Raw genomic sequence first — 20,037 nt, 5'->3', positions numbered from 1 at the left:
TACAGAGAGTAGACTTTGATGAATCTGCGTGGCAGGAGAGAAAAAAGCTTGCGTATCGATCTTTTACACGAGGATCGTTCAATATCAATACCAGCATTGGTATCGGTATTATCGATTTTAGGATCGATCCGCCCACCTCTAATGTATACCTGGGTGTTTGTATCGTGGATGTAGCAAATGCACGGCATGAGCGCATGCTGCCAGATGTGACACAATCAAATGTTCCATCACCTTTCTTTTATTATGAAAGAGGTCCATAAATAAGTTGGGTCATTGCCAAAACCTCCAAAAAAATGACGAGTTGGCCCTCAGTTTTTGAACAATTCTGCTGACAAAAAAAAGTGAGGTCAAAATACACTCAACAAAAATATAAACGCAACACTTTTGGTTTTGCTCCCATTTTGTATGAGATGAACTCAAAGATCTAAAACTTTTTCCACATACACAATATCACCATTTCCCTCAAATATTGTTCACAAACCAGTCTAAATCTGTGATAGTGAGCACTTCTCCTTTGCTGAGCTAATCCATCCCACCTCACAGGTGTGCCATATCAAGATGCTGATTAGACACCATGATTAGTGCACAGGTGTGCCTTAGACTGTCCACAATACAAGGCCACTCTGAAAGGGGCAGTTTTGTTTTATTGGGGGGGATACCAGTCAGTATCTGGTGTGACCACCATTTGCCTCATGCAGTGCAACACATCTCCTTCGCATAGAGTTGATCAGGTTGTCAATTGTGGCCTGTGGAATGTTGATCCACTCCTCTTCAATGGCTGTGCGAAGTTGCTGGATATTGGCAGGAACTGGTACACGCTGTCGTATACGCCGGTCCAGAGCATCTCAAACATGCTCAATGGGTGACATGTCCGGTGAGTATGCCGGCCATGCAAGAACTGGGACATTTTCAGCTTCCAAGAATTGTGTACAGATCCTTGTAACATGGGGCCATGCATTATCCTGCTGCAACATGAGGTGATGTTCTTGGATGTATGGCACAACAATGGGCCTCAGGATCTCGTCACGGTATCTCTGTGCATTCAAAATGCCATCAATAAAATGCACCTGTGTTCTTCATCCATAACAGACGCCTGCCCATACCATAACCCCACCGCCACCATGGGCCACTCGATCCACAACATTGACATCAGAAAACCGCTCACCCACACGACGCCACATACGCTGTCTGCCATCTGTCCTGAACAGTGTGAACAGGGATTCATCCATGAAGAGAACACCTCTCCAACGTGCCAAACGCCAGCGAATGTGAGCATTTGCCCACTCAAGTCGGTTACGACGACGAACTGGAGTCAGGTCGAGACCCCAATGAGGACGACAAGCATGCAGATGAGCTTCCCTGAGACGGTTTCTGACAGTTTGTGCAGACATTCTTTGGTTATGCAAAGCAGTTGTTTCAGCACCTGTCCGAGTGGCTGTCTCAGACGATCTTGGAGGTGAACATGCTGGATGTGGAGGTCCTGGGCTGGTGTGGTTACACGTGGTCTGCGGTTGTGAGGCTGGTTGGATGTACTGCCAATTCTCTGAAACGCCTTTGGAGATGGCTTATGGTAGCGAAATGAAACATTCAATACACGAGCAACAGCTCTGGTTGACATTCCTGCTGTCAGCATGCAACTGCACGCCTCCCTCAAATCTTGCGACATCTGTGGCATTGTGCTGTGTGATAAAACTGCACCTTTCAGAGTGGCCTTTTATTGTGGGCAGGTCCTAAGGCACACCTGTGCACTAATCATGGTGTCTAATCAGCATCTTGGTATGGCACACCTGTGAGGTGGATGGATTATCTCAGCAAAGGAGAAGTGCTCACTATCACAGATTTAGACTGGTTTGTGAACAATATTTGAGGGAAAATGGTGATTATTGTGTATGTGGAAAAGTTTTAGATCTTTGAGTTCATCTCATACAAAATGGGAGCAAAACCAAAGTGTTGCGTTTATATTTTTGTTGAGTGTATATTGAAACATCTTTTATCCTTCTTACCATTTTACTGTTTGACCTTACAAAAGAAAATAAATTACAAAATCCAGTTAAGTATATGTTTTTTTTTTTTACATATTTACAAATGTGATTTATCTACTGCACAGTAAAAAAAAATTAAAAATAATAATAATAAAGATTTTAAAATCATAATTAGTTTGTAGTTTGTGTCACACATGGAGGATGGTTGAGATCCCAATGCAGAGCAAAGACAGGCTGGCAGAACACAAAATAGTTTTGTCAGAGCCAGGTACAGTGTAAAGGTCATTACACAGGAGACGAGTCAGATTATAGTGACACTGTCCATTAGGGATTGGCAGGAGAATCTCAGCGCAGCAGAGAAAGGTTCAAAAACATGTGAAACCAATCACAGGAAACGCATCCGAACAGCAGGCAAAATCCAAAACGCTCACTGGAAACAAAGTTTGGCAACAAGAAGTCATACATGGGGAATCACAAGAAACAACAAAGAGAAAGATTTCAATAAAACACAACATTCAGATGAAACGTGAGAGGAACACAGGGTATAAATAAACACTAAAGGAAATCACACAATGAAGACAGGTGACAGTAATTACTGATTGACAGCAGCTAGGGAGAGACAGGAAGAAAGTTTACAAAATGCACTATAAGTATAACCACCAAAATAAACAAGAAGAAACATATGTTTCGTTCCTGTGTTACTTTATTTGGTTTTGTTCCTGTGTTTATTGTAGTTAGTTCTTGTTTTATTTTGGTGATTTCATGATTTCCTGGTGTGTGTGTGTGTGTGTGTTGGGGGGACGACACACGGCACAAGCCATTTGTGTGTGTGTGTGTGGGGGGGGGGGGGGGGGGCTTGGCACAGTCACACCCATGGCACAGTCACACCGGGTTTTCACCGGCTTTTTTTATCTTTGTCATTTCTTGTGATTCCCTGTGTACGGCTACTTGTTAGGAAATTTGTTTCCAGCGAGCATTTTGGATTTTGCCTGCTGTTTAGAACACTTTTCCTGTAATTGTTTCTTAAATGGACTGCATTTATATAGCGCTTTTCCATCTGTATCAGACGCTCAATGCACTTTACAATTATGCCTCACATTCACCCTGATGTCAGGGTGCTGCCATATAAGGCGCTCACTGCACACTGGGAGCAATAGGAGATTAAAGACCTTGCCCAAGGGCCCTTAGTGATTTTCCAGTCAGGATTTCTTAATCTTTATAAGGTCTTCTGGTCTGTGGGACCCGTTTTCCTTTTTAGTTTAAGTTAAATCAGAAAAAAAAGACATTTTTTAAACTAAGATTCACTGGCCTTGGCTCATATTCTATGAGGAACATTAATCAGAGAACATTTTCAATGACACGCACCCTGTTTACCCCCCTTCACATTTATATTACATACAGGTTCTTTGGTCTAGTGGACCCGGGGCTAGTGAAAGTGTGGAAATCATACATCCTGTGCACCTTCATTTTTCCTTTCTGCGTTCTGGGTGGGTAGGGGGAAAGGAGAAAGAGACAGAGAGAAGCTGATGAAAGGACTCTTGGTGTGAGCACCCACAGTGTTCCACACAATGTTGCAACCTTGCATGGGACCCTGCACCAACATTCCCACACATTTCCCCTGTTTTGCGGGAACCAATCTTGGGGACCTGACACTATAAATAGCACTGTCAGAATGGTTCCATACACAACTGATCAAGATGGCAAAGGCACACTTTGATGGCACACTTTGACTTTTGACTTTGTTCGGGCTGCCTTACAGTTGACATTGGAAGAGACAGAGGGTTTTGATGGTGATGCAGAGGAAGAAGTACATAGGCAATAAATGCAGTGAAACTCTGCCCCTCATGTGTTGTATAGTCCTGGCATGAAAATGGCTGAGTTCAGTGGGGCTAATGTGTGTTCAGATAGATGTTATGTGTAAAAAGACTTGAGTAGGTTGATTTATGATGAAATTCAAATAAATAAGACACTATAGTTTTGGAAAACTTACATTGTACATTTATTAGTTATTTTCCAGTTATGCCCGTTTTATGATGCATATCCTTATTTTGTTAAAAAAATAAATAATAATGAGTGGCATTTCTATTCATAAATGTGAAGTAACAAAGGCAAAAGGAACAAATTTAACATATGTGGTGTTTATATTACTTGCAATTGAAATTAAGTAAACATCTGCCGAGTATTTTAACAAAAAAAAAATGGTTTGATTATGTTGAATTAAAACCACCAAAATGCAATGGGTCCACCAGACCCAGCAGGACTCCCTGTGTAACAAAAAAACGAAGACCCTATAAGGGTTAAGCTGACCCTTTGGGGTTTTGGGGGGAAGAAGAGCTTTCCCAACCCTCACCCCTGTTGGTCCGCTGCTGCACCAAAGGCCTGCAGTGTGTGTGCAGCTGCAGAGGAAGAGTTCGCTGCCTGTTGTTATTGGCTCTGTGCTCTGAAACAGTGAGACAGATTATCTTAACCCTCTGGGGCCGACGCCATCGTATACGATGGCTGAGACCAAGTTTTACTAAATTTAAAATGAACTTTTTAATGATATGAGATAGAAACTTACTCTTTTTTTTTTGCTGAAAAGTTAACTCCGTGGATGTTTGAGCCAGCCATCCACCATCTTTGTACTTCTCATAGAAGCTGTGTGATGACGTGCGCAATGTGAGTGTCCAATCGGAATTGGTTCACCGCAGTGCTTAATTTGTAAAGTGGGAGGTCCCAAGAGTGCAGAGGATGGGTGGCTCCAGTGCAGAAAAAAAAAAAGAAGGGCTGGGGGGCGGGAGCTGCGAACAACGCTGTGGCGCCACACCGAAAATAAACTGGGCATGTATTGTAAGGCCTATAACACTAGTCACACCAAATCCGGATAGAGTACAAATTCCTCAGTGGTCCCTCGTTTATTGCGGGAGTTACGTTCTCCGCGTTCACACCAGGTGCGACGCGAGCGACTGCAACCACAGGTTGCCATGGAATCCCCATGGAAGGACGCGTTTTGGCACCAAACCGCGCAGCGCGACACGAGTGAAGCGATTTTGAGCGTTTTGTGCATTTATGGCACGATATTGCGTCGTGTTTTCCTCCTCCCAAGTTGAAAATCTGAACTTTTTGTCTCGTCGCACCGCGATAACCAATCAGGGACTGAAGATGTAGTGACGTGGAGATGTCTGGAGTTTGACTGAAGATGTGCACGTGTCCTGTATCTGGTCGCAGCCTGTGAGCAGGACCTATGTCTCTTTTGTCCTTATTTCACAATCAGGACAGAGTGTTTGGAGCAAGCAGCAGCCCCACAGCAGGGGAAGCGGAGTTTCTTTTTCTTTTTTTTTTTTTTTTTACGTGCGCACGCGAGGGAATCATCCATGGAGATTATTTTACTTATTAACTACACAGATGTATAATAAAGCAAATGGTGACTGGTTTCTAAAGACAATTATGACAGAGTTTTTTTGGGAAAGCGAGGAGCAGCCCCACAGCAAGAAGCGGAGTTTCTTTTTTTCTTTTTTTTCTTTTTTTATGTTTACGTGCACGCGAGAGCGAATTGTCTGTGTGGAGAATATTTTATTAATTAACTACACAGATGTATAATAATACAAATGGTGACTGGTTTCTAAACACAATTATAACAGAGTTTTTTGGGGGAAGAGTGAGCTGCAGCAAGCAGCGGAGTTTCTTTTTTTTATTGTGTACATGTGCGCACGTGAATGGGACAGTTGGTCCTCAAACTGGGTCCTGCAGAGGCGGAAGGACCACTGAAAGGGAGGGGAGGAGGGGCTGCTCCTCAGAGTGTAAGGAGCCAAAGTGGGCCAAAGCGTGAAAGCTGCTTTCAGAGCAGGACAGAACACTCCAAAACACAGTAGAAGTAGAAGTTTGTGATGTGACCTTTGTGGTAATAGCAGACAGAAAATGCTTTGAGATGAAGACAAACAAAACGCATAGACCATTTTGTATATATTGTTCAAAATGTGTATTTGTGTTTATTGTTTGAACCTTGTTGTTGTACAGTCTTTCACACAAGAGCCCAAATTACCTTTATAAAGTGTCAAAACAGTTGTTTATTATAGTTTGCTGTGTGTTTTGAATAAATGTGTGTGTAAAATTATTTTTCTGCTTTACTTTTTCCTTTCTTATTTCTGATTGTGTAAACCTTTATTACACTTATAAAACACCACTATAGCATATATATTCTGAAATTACAGGTTGTCCTGAAAAAAAGAAACAAAACTTGATCGTGGGATGCAGGGAGAGCTGTTAACAGCAATAATAAAACATTTATGCCAGGCAAGTGAACTGTCCAAAAAATGCCCTCGGACCCCAGAGGGTTAAGAACATGTATTGCGTATTTAAAGTGAAACAGTGTGTTTGTGTATTAAAAAAACAAAACAAAACAAAACAAACAAAAAAAAAACACATTGCTATGTGTTGACCTCCTGGAGTGAAAGGACATGCACTTTTTAAAAGTGAATTAACTGACTAATCAAAAAACACCTTTATTGGATGGATTCTTACCAGATTTGATCAGATCTTTCGTCTATTAATCAACAGGGTGGACAGCAGATTTATCAATGCAGCTTTTGCGGAAAAGCATGTGAGGCTGATTTTCACAGGCTACATTCACAATATGCATGCACTGTTGGGAAAGCTCTGAAACCTGCAATGACACACAGAAAAGAAATACATGATTTGGGTACTTTAGAAAGAAAAATTTGACTTGTCCGATTTGGGCAAGGTTATAAAGGATCTGTGCTGTCCAATCACATTTTTTACTTGTCCCGGACAATTGGACAAACGTTAATGTCAAGGGGCTGAATTGTTGTAATTGGGGGGGAGGGTGTGCCTGCAACAGTGCCCTCCAGCGGGAGGTGTACCAGGGGTTCTCAGTCTGGTACTCAAGGAGCCTGAACCTGCACATTTTCTTTTCTGGTGTCTGTTCTGTTAGGAGTTGATTGGCTGTGCACCTAAATTAGCAAATCATCTTGGGGCAGAGCAAGAATTAATAGAAAATGTGCCAGTTTAGGTCCTTGAGGACCAGATGAAGACCCCCTGCAGGCCTAGGCGATCGGCTAATTTGGCCTATGCCAAAGCCGGCTCTGTCTTTCCCTCCCCTCTTTCTGGATGGTGGCCTCCTTCACGTTTTCCCTTTGGATTTATGATACTGTGGGAGAGATGAGTGTATTTTTTTAATAATTAGCCATCATATTGTTTTATTGTTTTTGTGGGCATTTTTGTTTGCTAAGTACTCATTGCTTTCACAGTTTATACCTGATTTTCAGCAAGCTTGGTATGTTTTTGTGACAATGGTACATGTCAATTGACTTTTACATGAGTGCAGCTAGTGTCGTGGTGACTTTGGACTGGAGTCTTTGGTCACTGGACGTGTCTAAGTATTTAGCTGTCTTCAATTGTTAAAAAAAGATCTTCTTACAGGTGTTCAAAAAAATTATGCATCAAAAGTCAGAGTCCAAGACAACAAGTCATTATTGTTAGCAATCGAGGAAAGCAACACACAGTGTGCTCAGGTTACATTAGAAGTGCTCTAAATTAACACTAGTCTGTGTCTGTCTTTTATACTGTTTTAGGACTGAGCTTATCTGCCCCAAGACAGCCTCTTAAAACCATTGTCCCAATTTAAGGCCCCTTCACACATAACACCAAGTTGGGTGAATGAGGGTGAACAGGCTGAAAAAGGCCGAATTGGCGAACCCCAAAAAATTCCAGCCGCTGTCAGGAACGACAGATGGTCAGACAGTCATGTATAGATGTGTATAATCCCATGATGATGGTTCGTGCACACTCATGTGCACGCACACGGACACAGTGCAACCACGTGAGAGGGTCGACACTTGCATCGCGGTGGCATGTTGATAAGTGATGTTCTTCATAGCATGATACGTGTTCTCCAGCTGTGAGTAGCGATGACATAGCGGTCAGGTGCGACATGATAGTAATGCACCCCTGTCTGGAGGCCGCAAAGCCCTCACATGATGCGCTCACAGCTCCAGGAGTGGGGCAAAGGAGCTGCCCACACTCGTCTGTCAGTCAGGCTGTCACATAATGGAGCACCGACCGTGTGGAAGTTGCGATCGCGTGTCACGTGAGCATTGTTTGTATGTTTCACCATGTTATGAGAGCCTGCTGACACGTGCATCACAGTGGATGTTGAGAGTTGATGTTCTTCATGGCACAATATGTTGTTCTCCAGCTTTGAGTAGCAATGACACAGTGGTCAGGTGCGAACATAATGATCACCTTGGTGAACGTGTGTGATTATCTGACGGCTTCAGTGCACCCGCATATGCTGGCATCATCTGATTGCCTCGTGGGCATGCCTGTGCCATGATCTGATGGCTTCTATGCAACTGCATGCACTAGCATCATCTGATTGCCTCAGTGGTCACGCCTGGGCCATAATCATCAACGATCGCGTGTCATGTGATGTGGATGTTTGGTCGGATGGCACACTTGCACTGTGACACACAGTTGGAATAGCTGAGTTTTTATTTTTATCTTTGTTTTGGTGGTGTGGGGATGCTGCTGGCTCGTGATTTCACCTCCAGTGGGACAAGCCGGCTACAGTGTAATGGGTGTTCCACAGCTGTCAGCTGTTCCATTGCAGACATGACAGCCATCCAGATGTGTGTACTCAAAAATTCTTGAAAGGGTAGTTGTAAAACAGCTAACTGATCATCTGCAGAGGAATGGTCTATTTGAAGAGTTTCAGTCAGGTTTTAGAATTCATCATAGTACAGAAACAGCATTAGTGAAGGTTACAAATGATCTTCTTATGGCCTCAGACAGTGGACTCATCTCTGTGCTTGTTCTGTTAGATCTCATTGCTGCTTTTGATACTGTTAACCATAAAATTTTATTACAGAGGATTAGAGCATGCCATAGGTATTAAAGGCACTGCGCTGCAGTAGTTTGAATCATATTTATCTAATAGATTACAATTTGTTCATGTAAATGGGGAATCTTCTACACAGACTAAGGTTAAATTATGGAGGTTCCACAAGGTTCTGTGCTAGGACCAATTTTATTCACTTATACATGCTTCCTTAGGCAGTATTATTAGACCGGCAATTGCTTAAATTTTCATTGTTATGCAGATGATACCAGCTTTATCTATCCATGAAGCCAGAGGACACACACCAATTAGCTAAACTGCAGGAGTGTCTTACAGACATAAAGACATGGATGACCTCTAATTTCCTGCTTTTAAACTCAGATAAAACTGAAGTTATTGTACTTGGCCCCTGATGATTTTCTTTATATGCAAGACTAAATAAAAATAGTGTTTCCAGGCCACATGACTACTCTTTCAAAGTTTAGGAGTGTTTTGTGGCAAATTCAGTGAGGACGTCAAACTAACAGAAGTTGCAGCCAAAGTGCAGCCCTTTCATGGGAACAGAGAGGAGACAATCTCATATGATAATCTTCAACCTCTGGGACTGGCTGAGTCAAAGTCGACAGAGATGCATTGACAGCTAAGAACTTGTAGTTTCAGGAAACTGGTTGAATTAAAGGCAAACTATTGCAAGTTTGGTCAGTTTCTTCTGTTTCCGTATTTATTATTTGTCACATTCTTCTTTATGAAGCTCCCCCTGCATTTCAAGAGTACAAATATCAAAACTGTCACAAAAACTCACTGCCGGACCCCCTCTCCCACTCGCCCCCCTATGTTTACAATGGAGCCGGAGAACACAATTTGTGGACTCACGTCTACTGAGGTGTGTAATTGATTTCTTGTCATATAATGCAACCTCCGACCTAGTAGAATGACACCACTACATGTGATAGGGCTTCCATGCTTGACTGCTTTATTAAGCATTTTATCGCCTCTGGTTCCCTGTTTTCTAATCCCGCCCCAACTGTCTCACCAGCCTCAGGTCCAGTGCCCCTGCTCCAGATGATGGTCATATACCTGCTGGTCAGCCTTTTTGTTTCTCATTGCTCACAGTGGAAGAAGTCCATAGAGCTTTCCTTTCTCTGGATATTACAAAATCTGCTGGCCTAAATGGTTTAGAACCTCAGTTTTTAAAGTTAGCCACTGATTTATTTGCTAAACCTATCCAATGTATTTTCAATCTTACAATCACCAGCAATTGTATGCCTGCAATTTGGAAGGTTGCTCATGTTCTTCCTCTTTTAAAAGGGGGGACCTTACCTGTTTGAATAACTATTAACTATTGACTGCATCTTGTCAAAGGTCCTTGAGAGGTTGATATTTGATTATAATAATTGATCAGTTGAAGGACTTTCTCCAAAAACAAACAAACAAAAAAAAACAAACAAACAAAAAAACATTCTCTCTGCATATCAATCCGATTTCAGGAAGCAACACAGTACCATCACAGGCTCCATAAAAGTCACAAATGACATAATAGAATCACTGGACAAGAAACAATTTTGTACAGCCCTCTTTTTTGACCTCTCTAAGGCCTTTGACACTGTGGATCATTCCATCTTGAAACGATTGTTGAATATTGGTCTATCAAAACAAGCAGTAGTGTTGGGGAAAGTGTAGTGACACGGACCCACAACAGGGGGCGCAAATGAACGGTCAATAGATGAGCCAAAAGGTAACAATTTAATGTTGTGAATGTGCACAACGAATATACAGACAATCTCAGAATCTGATAGCAGTCAATACACAAAGGTGACGTGTGGGCAGGCTCGAGGATAGAAGACGTCTGTCCTGAGAAGAGCCGGAACCACACAATTTCCGCCGCCACCGAACCTGGTGAATACTGGAGCCGCCAAGTCCCGAATTCCCAGGTGATCACCGTCCCCGACTGTCGGATCTGGTACTGCTGGCGAGGAGCACAAACAGTGAGATGTGGGTGTGTGCACACCCAGTAACAAAAACAGTCAGAGGTGGAAAGTCACCTCCACCTCTAATCACACACTTGTGCAGCTCCTGTTAACCACTTATCTGGTTGGGGTGTGAGCGAAGCCGTCGCTGATCACACCAAAACGCCAATCCCACAGATAAGGCAACACCCAGAGGAAACTGCTGCAAAGAAGTTCAGACTATAAAGTCAGTGTTAAGTTCAGACACAGCAGAGAATATTACCTTCACAGGTAGATGATATCTCAGCAATGAGGTGGAGATGACGTCCGGGGTTTTATGCAGTAGTACGATGAAGTGTAGATGGGTGACAGCTGTCATGAGATAATGAGTGACAGCTGTCACCCCCGGCTGTGTCCGTGGCGGCAGCGCCCTCTCGTGCCTGAAGCCCGCACTTCAGGCAGGGCGCCCTCTGGTGGTGGGCCCGCAGTACCTCCTCTTCTGGCGGCCCACACAACAAGTAGGTTGGTTTGCAAACTACCTGTCAGACAGAATGCAGTGTACACACTTCGGTGGTAGTTTCTCCACAATTCTCTCTGCATATCAATCCGATTTCAGGAAGCAACACAGTACCATCACAGGCTCCCTAAAAGTCACAATGACATAATAGAATCACTGGACAAGAAACAATTTTGTACAGCCCTGTTTTTTGACCTCTCTAAGGCCTTTGACACTGTGGATCATTCCATCTTGAAACGATTGTTGAATATTGGTCTGTCAAAACAAGCAGTAGGTTGGTTTGCGAACTACCTGTCAGACAGAATGCAGTGTACACACTTCGGTGGTAGTTTCTCCATAATGTTAAAAGGGTCCTCTGGTGTGCCCCAAGGGCTCTGTTTTAGGTCCAATTTTGTTTAGCATTTTTGTGGATGTACTTGGCAGGAATGTCCCTGATGCTAAATTCCATTTTTATGCTGACAATACTGTCATTTATTGTTATGGCTCCACCCTTGCCGAGGCCGTTGGCTATTTACAGACCGTCTTTAACCTTGTGGAACGTCAGCTTGTAAATCTGAAACTTGTTGTTAATGTTTCTAAAACCAAATTTATGATTTTTTCAAATGGCAGGAAGACACCTGTGCCCCCTCCCAATGTGTTCTCCCTGCAAGGAAACACAGTTGAGCTAGTGCCTTGCTAAAGTATCTGGGTGTTCTGATTGATGACAGGCTCTTTTAAGTCTCATATAGAGAATCTGATCAAAAAACTAATGCTAAAACTGAGGTACTTTAACAGTATAGGTTTTATCTTTGCCGCTAGGAAGAATTTAGTAGCTGCCATCTTTCTTCCTTTATTGGATTACACCGACCTCCTTCATATGCATGCCCATGCAAATTGTCTCCAATCTCTGGACTCCATGTATCACGGTGCCCTGAGGTTTGTTACATGTTGCACAACCCTCACTTACCATTGCACCTTATACAGCAGAGTTGAGTGGCCCTCATTGGCTGCACGTCATCTCTCACGCTGGCACATTTTATTTACAAAGCAATCTTAGATCTACTCCCCCAATATCTATGTGGCTACATTTCGAGAACCCAGAGCACTTACTCCTTGCGTTCCAATGATTGCTATGTGCTCAATGTCCCCAAAATTTGTACTGAGTTAGGTAAGCAATCCTTAATGTACTTCACACCTGCTGCTTGGAACTCATGACAGAGAACTTTGAATTTGAGGGAACTAACTTCTCTTGGAAAATTTAAAAACATTATGAGGGATGACCAGATTGTATTTCTCTGTTTTATTGTTGTCTCTGTTCTCCTCCTGAAACATAATGTTTTTAAGCTGCTTTCTTGGCTAGAATTCCCTTGGAAAAGAAATCTTTGTGTCTCAGTGGGATTGACCTGGTTAAATAAAGTTTTAATATTAGTAATAAATAATAATAAAATTTAACACTGTGTACATTTCTGTTGTGTCAGCAAACATAAACCAAAACATTAAGGGGAAAACAACAAGAGTAATTAACCAAGGTAAACATGATTGCTTACTTGTTTATTTTCTGAGCTTAGCCTAACTCAAGGTAACTGAAATTTTTAAGCAATATTATCGTAACGTAAGATCACTTTGCATTATTTTATAATGTTGATGGGGATGGGTTATAGGTTAGGGTGATTGCATTAAGCCTTTGGTTGTTGAACAATTTGAGGTCAGAGTACTTGGTTGACATAAGAATAAACAATTTGCACCTGCACATGTTGCATAATAAATTTTTACTCGATTGACTTCTGGTAATGGAGCTAAATCCTTCTTATTAAGACACCTTGACACTTACACAAATTTGATCCCCACACTAGCACATAATCTGCCGTGCCAATGAGTAAACCCATCATAAGCTTTTGTAACCTGTGCGTGAACTGTGCACAGCTGTGTGCCAGTGTGCAAAGAAAATTTTGAAATGTTCAAATTTTCTGGCACACATTCATTTCATGCCACTTGCGTGAACTAGTCATGAACATTGTGCAACCTATTCGGAAACACTGCGTGTCACTGCATCAATGCATGTCATCTTGGGGCAGAGCCGTGGCAGAAGTGCGGGTCATCAGTCGATGAAGCAGGCTCTGCTAATGCTGGCATGAGCGCATTCAGTTGCCTTTCAAAAACGTTGAAAAGCAGACATCAGGGGACACCAATGGAGAAGCTGAAGTCACCGAGGTCTGCAGTCAGGCATCCGATGATTGTGTCGCTGAGCAAAAATTCTACATGCCTTCCGCTGTGTCTTCGTGCACAGCGGAGGAAGAAAAGTGATGACACACCAGAGTTAGCTTAAAAGAGAGGAAGCTAACTCTGAACTTTAACAGATGTACAGCATTTATACAAAATGATAAACAATGAAGTAGGAAATGCTTTGTTTTCATCAGTAAAGGAAGGACAGTGATACTTGGTGATAGGCTTTGATTGATGCTGTTGATCATTTGTATCTGACCGAAAACAGTAGCTAGCCACCCATGGTTTGTGGGTGACATGAAAGAGACCTTTAATGTCTGGACCTCAAAAGTGGCCAAAAAGCTTTGATCTGTATGGTATGACCAAGTATGGCAGGATACTGCTGCCACAGCAATTAACACCTGAAGGCGAAGTGTGGAGAATCAGACCACAGAGGTTATTATAGGTCTCTACAGAGGAAGCCAGAGCACCTGGAGGGAACCCATGCAAACACAGGGAGAACATGCAAACTCCACACAGACAAGCCACAGGAGGGAATCAAACCCACAGTGGCGGCCGGCCCATAGGAGGCGCTCGGGCGCTGCCCTCCTAGATGTGGAGGGGGAAGTGACGTCAAAGTCATAATATATATATATATATTTAAAAGTATTATCAATGTCAGTTTTACTTAATAGTTTGTGCCTACATGTAATATGAATGATTAAAACAACACTTCCTCCAACTGACTGTCATTCAACAGTGCATTTCCACTGGCAGAAGCAGAGAACGTATCATTCCTCGTCTTGGGCGCCATTCAAAGTGCCCTTGAAGTGCTGCGAAATAACCGATTGTATATAGTTGCTAGGGAAAATTAATAAATATTTGGCAAATCAGCATCGCCAAAATTAATGGCTTTGGGGCACTGGAATATTAGCCCCTTGTGAAGACTGAATATATCGTCAGAGCAGTAAATTGATCAGTCCATGTGAACATCGTGCAGAACGCTGCTGCGTTCATGTATCGCCGGAAATTACAGGACTTTTCAAACCCAGCAGTTGCTTCACAGTGTGAGTATGTATTGTTTATTTCTTCTGAAAGTGTTAATGTTTCATTATCAGGAAAATGAAGAAATGCTGCGGCGCATGGTTTTATTCACATGCAAAATAATCATAAAACAAAAGGATGGTGCATATTCATTTTCCTTCAAACTGTTGATTTGGATTTAGAACTCCAAATCCCAGAATTCATACCGACAGTGGCTGAATGTAGGAACATTATGGCGACGACGTCAACGACAATTGAAGAGCAGCTTTCACCCAATTCTGTGAGATCTTTGCTGAGTTACCCTTTCGCGAGAAGGACGATGGCGGAAAAAAAATCATGTTAAGGAGCTGGGACCCGACAAGTCCGACATAAATCTAACGCAGCCATCCGAGGAAAAAAGTAAATCCTACAACAGGACTTTTAGCAGGAGTTGGTACTAGCGTAAGTCGTGGCTGACAGGCTGTGGGACAGCCAATGCACTTTTTTGTTTCCCAACATCCTTTTTAAAAGTGACAGAAGTGATTTGACGTGGACACAGTCTGAACAGACAGACTTAAAACACCTCTCGGAACGCATAAAGAAACATGAAAGATCAAGAGTTCATATGGAAAACTGCGTTAAGCTAGCTGTGGTTGGAAAGATTAGCATAGCGGCACAGCTAGACGATGGACGCCGCATTGCTGTAAGAAGGCACAATGAGGAGGTAGATCGAAACCGCCACATTTTATCAAAGATCATTGACTGTATTAAATTTTGTGGTGCTTTTGAACTGGCAATGCGGGGACATGATGAAAGTGTTTCTTCAGACAATCCAGGAATTTTCAGAGGTCTAGTCGACTTAATGGCTTCCATTGATCAGGACTTGAGGGAACACCTTAAAAATGCAACCGTTTTTTAAAGGAACTTCCAAGACAGTTCAGAACGAGCTCCTGGACTGTATGCTGGCTGTTCTGACAGAACGGATCATGGATGAAGTAAAGTCAACTGAATTTTTAGCTATCCATGCAGATCAAACTACTGACATTTCCACTCACTGTCAGTTGGTGTTGGTATTGAGATACATTGACAAACGCAAAAATATACAAGAGCGTTTTTTGAGTTCATCAAGCTACCCAACGCCTGTGCCGAAGCAATAGCCAGTGCTTTATTGGAGAGGCTGCAGACCATCCTTCCCGAGGGACAAGAGAAAAAGTTGATAGCCCAGGCCTATGATGGAGCCACGGTAATGAGGGGTGCCACTGGAGGAGTGCAGCGGAAGGTGCAAGACATCTATCCACACGCTCACTACGTTCACTGTTATGCCCAATTAAATTTGATTATGCAACAAGCAACCTCCCATATCCCTCAAATCAGTCATTTCTTTTCTGACTTGGGGGATTTGCTTCTTTTTTTACAAAATCGAGCAAGCGGACTGCTGTGCTTGATGAAGTGGTGGCCCACCGACTTCCAAGTGCATCGTCAACACGTTGGAACTTCAACAGTCTTGCTGTTAACACAGTGTACGAGCACAAGGATGAGCTGGTGAAGTGTTTTCAGACTATCCGGAACACAGAAGCGAAGCATTTGATGGCCCAACAAAGAGGGAAGCTGGCGGCTATGTGAGAATGCTGGAAGACGACACATTCTGTTTTTTTCCTTTCATTGTTTCACAAGATTATGCCTCATGTAGACGTGTTATACAACCATCTGCAGAAGAAGAACATCGATTCTGTATACATCAGCAGGAATCACCCAGGCATTCATCAGTCGCATGCAGACTATCAGGTAAGATAAATCATTAATATGTAGCCTATCCTAAATGTTTATTCTCTCTGCATAAAATATGTGTTGCCTTATGTTATCTTATTCAAACAATGTAAAGTTTAGATTAAATATGATTGCCAGTAATAAGCCTTTGGGTAGGTTAATAGATAAAACTTTATTGTCCGTAAAACGGAAAATCAACTTACATAAACTGCCGAGCCCCAAGATGTGAAAAACACCTCAAACATTCATCATAAAACACTCAGCATAACATAATTTTTTTTAGTGTGTGGTCTGCAACAACATGTTCATTTGGTCTCCCTCTGATTTAAAAGTGTGATGGAGTGTGGCACAAATGAGTTCTTGTATCTCTTCCTCCTGTAATGATGCACTCTAAAGCGCTTCCCAGAAGGAAGAAGCTCATATTCACTGTTCAGAACATGGGCTGAGTCTGTAGAGATTTTATCCGCAAGTTGTAAGGCTTGTTTCCTGCACAGTTCTGTGAATTTGTTCTCTACCAAGTGGCCCACAATTTTGGAGCAGATATTAAGGAGCCTCAGTATCCTGTTCTCCAGCTGCACTGAGAGGCCACAGAACTAATATATCCCTAGTCAGCCAGTTTTCAGAACTTAACATATGGAAACATCTGTATTGGATCAGGGAGGCTGTTCCCAGTCTGGCTGATGATGAGGAGTACAGGGGACCTGTTCAGGAGCCAACCCCAAAGAAAAGGAGAACATTGGAGAAGACACACGACACCATTTGGCACTGGAGGTAGGCACTTGCTGTGTGGTCAGATTTGAATGAGATCATTAAATAAAATGTCATGAGGATATTTGCTGGTCATTTTATGTAGTGGTTCAGACTGAATATGTATATTGGCATATTACGATATGAATAATTACAGTAAGCCATATTGGTTCATTACACAATGTAAGACTATCTCTTCAGAATGCTGATCACGGGGACATGTGAATTCTTACTTTTTTATATATACATACATCATTGCACAGGTATGTGACACCATTATGAGCCATGCCAAGGAGAGGTTTTCTTTCACCAAGCACCTCGTCAGCGCCACTCTGTTGCAAGGAGACTTGTTCCAACAACACAGCAGGAAGTTCCCAGATTCAGCACTGAAAACCACAGTGGAAGCCTACCCTTCACTGGACAAGGCCAAACTTAAAACAGAATTGTCCCTGATCTACGAGAACGAGGAGTTCCAGAGTTGCAGTGGTGCACTGGCTCTCTATCAGGTTTTGATGGAAAACAACCTTCAAGACACATTCACTGAAACTGTAAGTCTTCTGAACATCCTCATCACCACACCAATGACAACATCAGACTCGGAGAGGTGCTTCTCTACTTTAAACAGGATAAAGACTTTCCTTAGAAACATGGCACAAGATCGGCTCAATGCTCTGGCTATGCTCTCCATAGAGAAAAAACTGACACGGGACATTCCTGATTTTAACGCCAGAGTCATTGAGAAATTTGCCCTCACAGAAAGACAGACGAGCAAAGTTCTTATACAAATAAGAACCCTCCACCCCATTCACTCTTTTATTTAATTTACTCTCTCTCTCTCTCACACACACACACACACACACACACACCACACACACACACACACACACACACACACACACACACAACACACACACACACACACACACACACACACACACAGAAACATACATTTTGTCATGTGGTGAGTGAGTCTGAATGTTAAGCTATTTCTTTGTTTTGAAGAGTGGAAAGGATTTTGGAAGGTGCTGTGAACACTGCAGCATGTACATGATTTTGTCAACTGAGGATTTTTTTTTTTATATTTTGAGGTTCTGTTCTGTTTCCGTTCTGTTGTGAAACCCATTGTGCCAGTCATTGTGAAACTGTTGGGCTGAAGATAATGGCAGTACAGTATGGTGTATGCCTACTTTGTGTGTTTGGTGACAAATGGTGAAACTGAGTGTTGTGTTTCATACTGTTCCTTTCCAAAGTACAAATAAGGCCTAATATAGCTGTAAATGGTTAACTGTATCTGTAAACTGCTGATTCTGAGAAGGGAATTAAATTATTATTGTGGAATTGTAGTAATTTTCAGACTTTTAATTTGAATGCATGTACTGGACTAGGCAGGGAAATCTATTGGCACACCAGCCCCACCAACATTTTTTTTCACCAGCCGCCACTGCAAACCCATGACCATCTTGGTGTGAGGACAGGCTGGAGGTTTGGGATGATGACCAGAGTATGCTGTAGGAACAGCACAGCAGCTGAAATGAATGTTTGTTTTTGATCAGACAACACAATAAGATGTGAGATACACTTGACTTTCCCTCAAAGACAAAAACAATAAAACAACTTGTGTTTTAGGAAACACATCACACTGGAGTCTGGCCAGAAGGATTTGCTACTAGAGAAGCTTCTTAACAGGACAGGAGCCCTGTTCTGTCTTTCCTGGAGGGACCCCATGCACTCTGACCCAGATGCAGCTACATTCCATTGGTGCAACTGTGGACACAGATATCTGCTGTCACTAGTGCCCAGAACACTGTAACAGCGACATGGCGGACATGCAGTACAACATATTGGATGAGGGGGTATTTTCAATCTCAATTTGTTTTAATTTATATAGCACCAAATCACAACAAAGTTGCCTCAAGGCACTTCACACAATTAAGGTCTAACCTTACCAAACCCCAGAGCACACACGTGACAGTGGTAAGGAAAAACTCCCTCTGGTGATTTGAGGAAGAAACCTCAAGCAGACCAGACTCAAAGGGGTGACCCTCTGCTTTGGTCATGCTACCAACACCATTTACAAAACAATTCACAAAACAAATATACAGGAAATTCTGCCGGTTGCACAGGGACAGGAGGGTTGCAAAAACAAACACCACACCCATCTCTCGATGGAGGCGCACCTCAAACAGAGGGAAAAAATAGAATCAGGCACTGGGAAGACAACAAGTACAGTATAATTTGTCAACATTAACCCTCTGGGGTCCGAGGGCATTTTTTGGACAGTTCACTCACCTGGCATAAATGATTTATTGTTGTTAACAGCTCTCCCTGCATCCCACAATCAAGTTTTATGTCTCTTTTTTTCAGGACAACCTGTACTTTCAGAATATATATGCTATAGTGGTGTTTTATGTGTAATAAAGGTTTACAATCAGAAATAAGAAAGGAAAAAGTAAAGCAGAAATCATTTTACACACACATTTATTCAAAACACACAGCAAACTATAATGAACAACTGTTTTGACACTTTATAAATGTACTTTGAGGTTGTGTGAAAGATTATACAAGAAAAAAAGGTTCAAACAATAAACACAAATGCACATTTTGAACAATGTCTATGCGTTTTGTTTGTCTTCATCTCAAAGCAATTTCTGTCTGCTATTACACAAAGGTCACATCACAAACTTCTACTTCTAAGTTGACTGTGTTTGTTCTCTCCTGCTCTGAAAGCAGCTTTCACACTTCAACGCTGATATGGTAAACAGTGCTTTACGCCGGAGCGAGATAGCTTGCCACACAGGCTTATCCAATAACATTCACAGGCAAACTAGTGGAGGAATCCTGATACTCACACACTATATTTGAATCTTTGTTTGTGCACTTGAGATTATGTGAGAGGCCCTCCATCTGCTCACTTTCACTGATCGCTGTGTGTAATGGCGCAGGGCGCATTGGAGCTAGCAGCCAACTAGTAACACATCGGGCCAACTAGTAACACATCACTCCTATAAACAATCTTTGGTTTATCATGTGAGGTAAATC

General features: G+C 42.4%; 1 long non-coding RNA gene across 1 annotated transcript; it reads left to right on the top strand.

Moving 5' to 3' along the window:
* The first annotated feature begins 16,232 nt into the window (after positions 1–16,232).
* On the top strand, positions 16,233–17,616 carry LOC117509224. The gene is made up of 3 exons (XR_004560319.1): positions 16,233–16,269; positions 16,909–17,022; positions 17,262–17,616. It is a non-coding gene; the product is annotated as an uncharacterized LOC117509224 (long non-coding RNA).
* The last annotated feature ends 2,421 nt before the right edge of the window (positions 17,617–20,037 follow it).

Source organism: Thalassophryne amazonica, chromosome 4 (assembly GCF_902500255.1).
Source record: "Thalassophryne amazonica chromosome 4, fThaAma1.1, whole genome shotgun sequence".
Lineage (NCBI taxonomy): Eukaryota > Metazoa > Chordata > Actinopteri > Batrachoidiformes > Batrachoididae > Thalassophryne > Thalassophryne amazonica.
This window is presented reverse-complemented; position numbering and strand designations above follow the sequence as displayed.